This window comes from Panthera leo, chromosome B2, assembly GCF_018350215.1.
Source record: "Panthera leo isolate Ple1 chromosome B2, P.leo_Ple1_pat1.1, whole genome shotgun sequence".
Lineage (NCBI taxonomy): Eukaryota > Metazoa > Chordata > Mammalia > Carnivora > Felidae > Panthera > Panthera leo.
Window position 1 is genome coordinate 61,436,805 of NC_056683.1, and position 6,640 is coordinate 61,443,444.

Genomic DNA, 6,640 nt, shown 5'->3' on the forward strand with positions numbered 1-6,640 from the left:
AAAGTATTATGACAAATGAAAGATCTGACAATATTTCTTGAGTGTGAATTTGTAAAAAATTAATTTTCCTATAGTTCTGGTCAATTTATATACAAATGAACTATCTTATTACTGAACACAATGCTATTTGTATGGATGTCACTTCAAATTATGTGAAAGAAGAAAAGATTTCGTTATTCTGTTGTTTGAATATTTGAACCCAAATTCTCTTCAAACTTTCTAAAATATGTCACATTAGCAAAATTGTTCATACTTTCAAGTCGAAGGACTAGAGCAGCAACTTGCTAAACAATAGTGTGAAGATGTGAAACAACCAATAAACTTCCAAAAAGTTTTTCTTCACTAAAGGAAATATCCTAAAATATTGGAAAACCTGCTGACCTCACTTTCTTACACCATTTACAAAAATGAATTCAAAGTGGATTAAGGACCCGAATGTGAGACCTGAAACCACAAAAAATCCAGAAGAAAGCACAGAAAGTAAATAATTTCTCTGATACTGGCCATTGTAATATTTTTCTTGATGTGTCTTCTGAGGCAAGAGAAACAAAGGAAAAATAAACTATTGGGACTACATCAAAATTAAAAGTTACTGCACAGAAAAGCAAATAATCAACAAAAAAAAGGCAACCGACAGAATGGCAGAAGATATTTACAAATGACACATCACATGGACATCTATAAAGAACTTGTAAAACTCAACACACAAAAACAAACCATTCAGTTAAGAAATGGGCAGAAGACATGAATAGACATTTTTCCAAAGAAGACACACAGATGACTAATGAACACATGAAAGATGCTCAACACCACTCATCATCAGGGAGATACAAATCAAAACCATGATGAGATACCAACTCACACCTGTCAGAATGGCTAAAATTAACAATATAGGAAACAACAGATGTTGGCAAGGATGCTTACACTTTTGGTGGGAATAAAAACTGGTACAGCCACTCCAAAAAACAGTAAGGAGTTTACTCAAAAAGGTAAAAATAGAACTACTCTAAACCAGCAATTGCACTGCTAGGCATTTACCCAAAGGATACAAAAATACTGACTAAAAAGAATACAAGCACCCTGATATTTATAATAGCATTACCAACAATAGCCATATTATAAAAAGAGCCAAAACATCCATGGACTGATGAATGGATAAATAAGATGTGGTGTATATATCTACTATGGAATATTTTTCAGCCATCAAAAAGAACAAAATCTTGCCATTTGCAACAACATAGATCGAGCTAGACTGTGTTATGATAAAATAAGTCAGAGAAAGACAAATACCTGATGATTTCACTCATGTGGAATTTAAGAAACAAAACAGATGAACACAGGGGGAGGGAAAAAAAAAAAGACAGGGAAGAAAACCATAAGAGACTTTTAACTATAGAGAATAAACTAAGGGTTCCTGGAGAGGAGATGGACATTAAGGAGGGCACTGGTTGTGATAAGCAGTGGGTGTTAACTGTAAGGGATGAATCACTAAATTCTACTCTTGAAACCAGTATTACACTATATGTTAATTAACTAGGATTTAAATAAAAACGTAATATATGTATACATATATAAAGAACTTATATAAATAAACACCAAAAAATAATCCAATTAAAAAATGGGCAGAAGACATAAACATACATTTCTCTAAAGACAGATGGTCAATAACACGTGGAAAGATTCTTAACAATACTAATCTTCATGGGAAAGCAAATTAAAAACACAATAAGCTATCACCTCACACCTGTCAGAATGGCTAAAATAAAAAACACAAGAAACGATAGGTGTTGGCACGATATGGAGAAAACAGAACTCTTGTGCACTGTTGGTGGGAATGCAAACTGGTGTAACCACTGTGGAAAACAAGTATAGAGTTTCCTCAAAAAGTTAAAAATAGAGGGGCACCTGGGTGGCTCAGTCAGTTCGACTTTGGCTCAGGTCATGATCTCATGGTTTGTGAGTTGGAGCCCTGCATCAGGCTCTGTGCTGACAGCTCGGATTTTGTGTCTCCTTTGTTCTCTGCCCCTCCCCCATGCATCATGCATATTCTCTCTCTCTCTCTCTCTCTCTCTCTCTCTCTCTCTCTCTCTCTCAAAAATAAACATTTATTTTTTTTTAAAAGTTAAAAATAGAATTACCATTGCCCTACTGAGTATTTACCCAAAGAATACAAAAACACTAATTCAAAAAATATATGCAGCCCTATGTTTAGGCAGCATTAATTACAATAGCCAAATTCTGGAAGCATCCCAAGTATCCATCAATAGATGAATGGCTAAAGAAGATGTGATACACACACACACACACACACACACACACACACACACACTGAAACATTTCTTGGCCATAAAAAAATAATGAAATTTTGCCATTTGCAACAACATAGATAGATCTAGATAGTATAATGCTAAGTGAAAAAAGTTAATCATAGAAAGAAAAATACAATATGATTTAAGTCATATGTGGCATTTAAAAAACAAATGAACAAAGAAGAAAAGAGACAAACCTACAACAGACTCTTAACTCTAGAGATCAAACTGATGGTTACCAGAGGAAGGTCAGTGGAGAAATGGATGAAGTAAGTGATGGACATTAAGACTACACTTATGACGATGAGCACTGAGTAACCTATAGAATTGCTGAATCACTATATTGTACACCTGAAGCTAATATAACACTATAGGTTAACTATACTGGAATTAACATAAAATAAAATTTTTTAATTAAAAAAATAAAATAAAGGAAATCTGCTGACCTCTTAAACAATTGCATGACCACTTAGTTGACACAAATACAGACTGAAATTTAAACTCCCCCAGGGAGAACTATTGGAATTAAATAGCAAGTGTATTTTCATGACAGTGAGAAATTGTTCTCAACGTTCTGACAAGTATATTTGGAACAAAGACAGAAGAACACAGTACAGTGCACTTCAAAATTTTATAGTAATTCAATATGAAATTATTAGACATTTATAAATATTATTCTGCTTGTGAACAGACCTAATTAAAAGTTGTGGGATTGAATGACATGCTACTTTCCATTGAGTTTTTATATTTTAGGTTTTCATATACAATTGATAAGGTATGATTTTAAAATGTTTCAAAAAGGACTATGGAGGCATTATAATCCTTTATAAGTCAGGTTGCTATCACTGGAAATTCCAGGCTACAAAAGTTTCCTCAAGGTTTTGGACTGGAAATATAAATCATATTTTTACTTCCTTCTGTACTGCATAGTACCTATATGGAGCCAAATATATAGTTGATACTTAATAAATATTTATTAAATAATGAAAGAGTGATGATAGTTACCTTGACATATAACTGAATTTCTTAACCTTAATAATACCTTGCATGAATTCTTGAAAAATGAGATTTTTTTTCCAAATAGCTGCTTTTTAAGTGCCTATTGCTTTAGGGCAGTTCTACTTAAGCTACCATTCACATCAGCACACTGATTAATCCCATTAACACTCCATCTATCCTTTTGCTGAAATGGTATTTCTCTTTTATCAAACATATAAAGGCAATTACAGTAAATGGCTCTATCCATTTATATCAGTGATTTTACACATTGTTCAAACCGTATTAAATAAGGTGCCATCTCAATATTTAACATTTCAATAAATTTTAGGACAAATAGACTTACTGTAACTTGAAAGCAGAGGTGAAATCTCTTGATATTTAATCTTCAATGTCTTTTTCCTAAGAATGAGAGTTATAAAAAAAAATGATAAACATTGTTTAGTGCTGGATTGAGCCATATGCACCAAACTTCATATTTTTCCTGGAATCTCAGAATAAAACCTTATTGGAAATCAAGCCATTGCATATGTAATTATTTCAGTTAACATGAGGTTTCTACTGGAGTAAGGTGGGCCCTTACCAATATGACTACTGTCTGCTATCGTTCTAAGGGGAAAAAAGACACAAAGACACATGCACAATGGAGACAACTATGTGAAGACAGCGGGAGTGTGGAGTGGTGCATCTATAAGCCAAAAAAAGAGCAAGAATTGCCTGCAACTACCAGAAGGTAGGATGAGACAAGAAATCCTCCTCCTCTAAAGCTTCAGAAAGTGACAGCACCTTCATTCTGGACTTTCAGCCTCCAGAACCAAGAGAATAAATTTCCTTTGTTCTAAACAAACCCAGTTTGTGGTACTTTGTTAGGGAAACCCCAGGAGACTAACACACTTAGTTTTTGCTTAATCAATTTATGTGCAATATAAAAATCTATAATTTACATGACCACCTCACCCCCTCCTACAACCCCCAAGTCAATGAGAAACTGGATGTTTTAACGCTCTCTATTTCAAGAAACATGGCATACATTTTGGAAATGTCTGTGACTACATTTCAGTGATTAGTCACTTCAAATCTGTGACACTAAGGAAATTTATTTTATTTAAGAAAACAGATAATCTTTAAATGTTTGTATAGAAATGCTTCCATATAAGAATATTCATATATATAAAACAATTCAAATTTTAATTAAAAAATATTTGAAAAACTTTTCCTTTTAGCACTTATTAGTCACAGAGACTGAGACACTCTGAAGGTAATGAATTGTCAATAAGTGGCTCAAAAATTGAAAATTCCAATTCTGGATTTAGGGTTTTAATGCAATATTTTACACAATAGGCTCTTATGTTAAGAAGTGGGCATATATCTGTACACTATTTTCATATTTTTCCAATATTTATTTCATCCCTCCCCAAATAATGTAGTCATCCCACCTATAAGTCACTTTCCTCCCCTCAAAAACTATGTTTCAGCCTAGAAAGCTAGCTTTGAAAAAAATGGATAAAATATGTTGCCAGACATTATCCTAGTCATGAAAATGTCTTTTTTAATATACTCGCTCCATAAAAATAGAGAGAAAATGAATTCTACTTTAATAAGATAAACTGGTTGTATGTGTGTGTGTGTGTGTGTGTGTGTGTGTGTGTGTGTTTAAGAAACACTGAACAAAAGAGTTTGCTCCCTGCTCTGAACAGAACAGAAATATTGATTTTCCATCACTCAACCCAGAAGATCCAACAGTGCTGGAGAATTTATAGGCTATAGAGGGGAAACTAGATGATTATAGCTATACTACAACTTGCATTGTGTTATTAACTAGTAATTACTAATTTTCCAGTAATGTACAAATCTGGGGATTTGTACATTAAAACATCATCTATGTGTCCTTATGTTTATTTTTGTCCTATCAATACACATCTCTGCTACTTCTCAAAGTCTGGACAAAAGAGGCAGTACAATATGCTAAGAAATATGATGAGAGAGTGAATTAGTGAGGACTGGAACTAGAATCCCTGTGGGCTTAAAGACAAAAAACATCCAGGTTGTCATCTTGTAGTCATTTTTCTTTTTTTATTTTATCCATGGATAGTATTCATCCAATACTCCAAAAAGTTTAAAAAACTTTATTATAGTGTTTAAAAAACACTATAATACATTATTTCTGTTCACAATCTTATATCCCTAACTCATTTTTAAGCAATTTTAAATCAGGTTGAGTAACAAGTTATACTTAGCTACATATTTGGTTGTTCGTATTTGGCACAATGACTTTAGACAAGTAGTGAGGAACTCAGAGTCACATAATTCATGCTTTTCTAGTTTATCTCTGATTGATTATGACTTGTACTTTTCTTGGATCTCTTTTAAAATAACACTGAAATTAAACTAATGCTGTGTACAATTCCTTCCCTTAGGATACTATCTATAACCAGAACAAAAAAGATTGAGCTGAATTATGATTTTTTTTAGGTACGAAATTGAAATTAGATATAAGTTAAGTAATATATGAGAAAGTGCTATGTGTAAAATTATAAAGTGGTATTTTAGAATTCCCCTAGAAAGCCATCCGGCCCTGGACTCTTGTTTGTTGGGAGAATTTTGATTACTAAATCAATTTCTTTACTGGTTATGGGTTTGTTCACATTTTCTATTTCTTCATAAGGTGCTAACTGTAAAAGTTCATTTTAGTAATGATTTCAAATACAAAATATATTAAACCTGTAGTTAAAAAAATAGTCTTTGGAATGTGTTGGTTTATCAGCAATTTTCAGGATCTGATATTCATAACCATTAATTAATGAGTTTGTTGATATATGTTATAATTGTCAAATTAATAAAACCTTGTCTATTAAATATGTATGTGCTTTTCTAAACTTTATTTTAGTTGATGCAAAACACTTCATTGGATATACTCTCTTGGTAAAGCCTACTAGAATCTGAAGCAATTCTTTCTACAGAAATGTTTGCTTTTGTTTTTAATCTTGAACCAATACCTCTGCTGTACAATAGAACTTAAGTCTCTACATATTAAGAAAATTTTACCAAGGAAATTTGGAAAGTGGTAATATAGTATTCTGTATTTTGATTCTGTTGCTATTAAACACATATTTGCTTTAACAGTGCCTTTTTTTATGCTGGACGCATAGAATAAATATAGGTTGAAGTTTTTACCTAGTGAAAAGTCACATTTCTCCTAATACAATTGTCTCTATATAGTGCAAGTGTACCTCAGTCTAGGAGTCTTAAAACTCAGTGACTTGAGGGAGGGGCCAAGATGGCAGAGCAGCATGGAAGGTTTTTTTGCCTCTCTCTTTCCTGAAATGCAGCTAGAT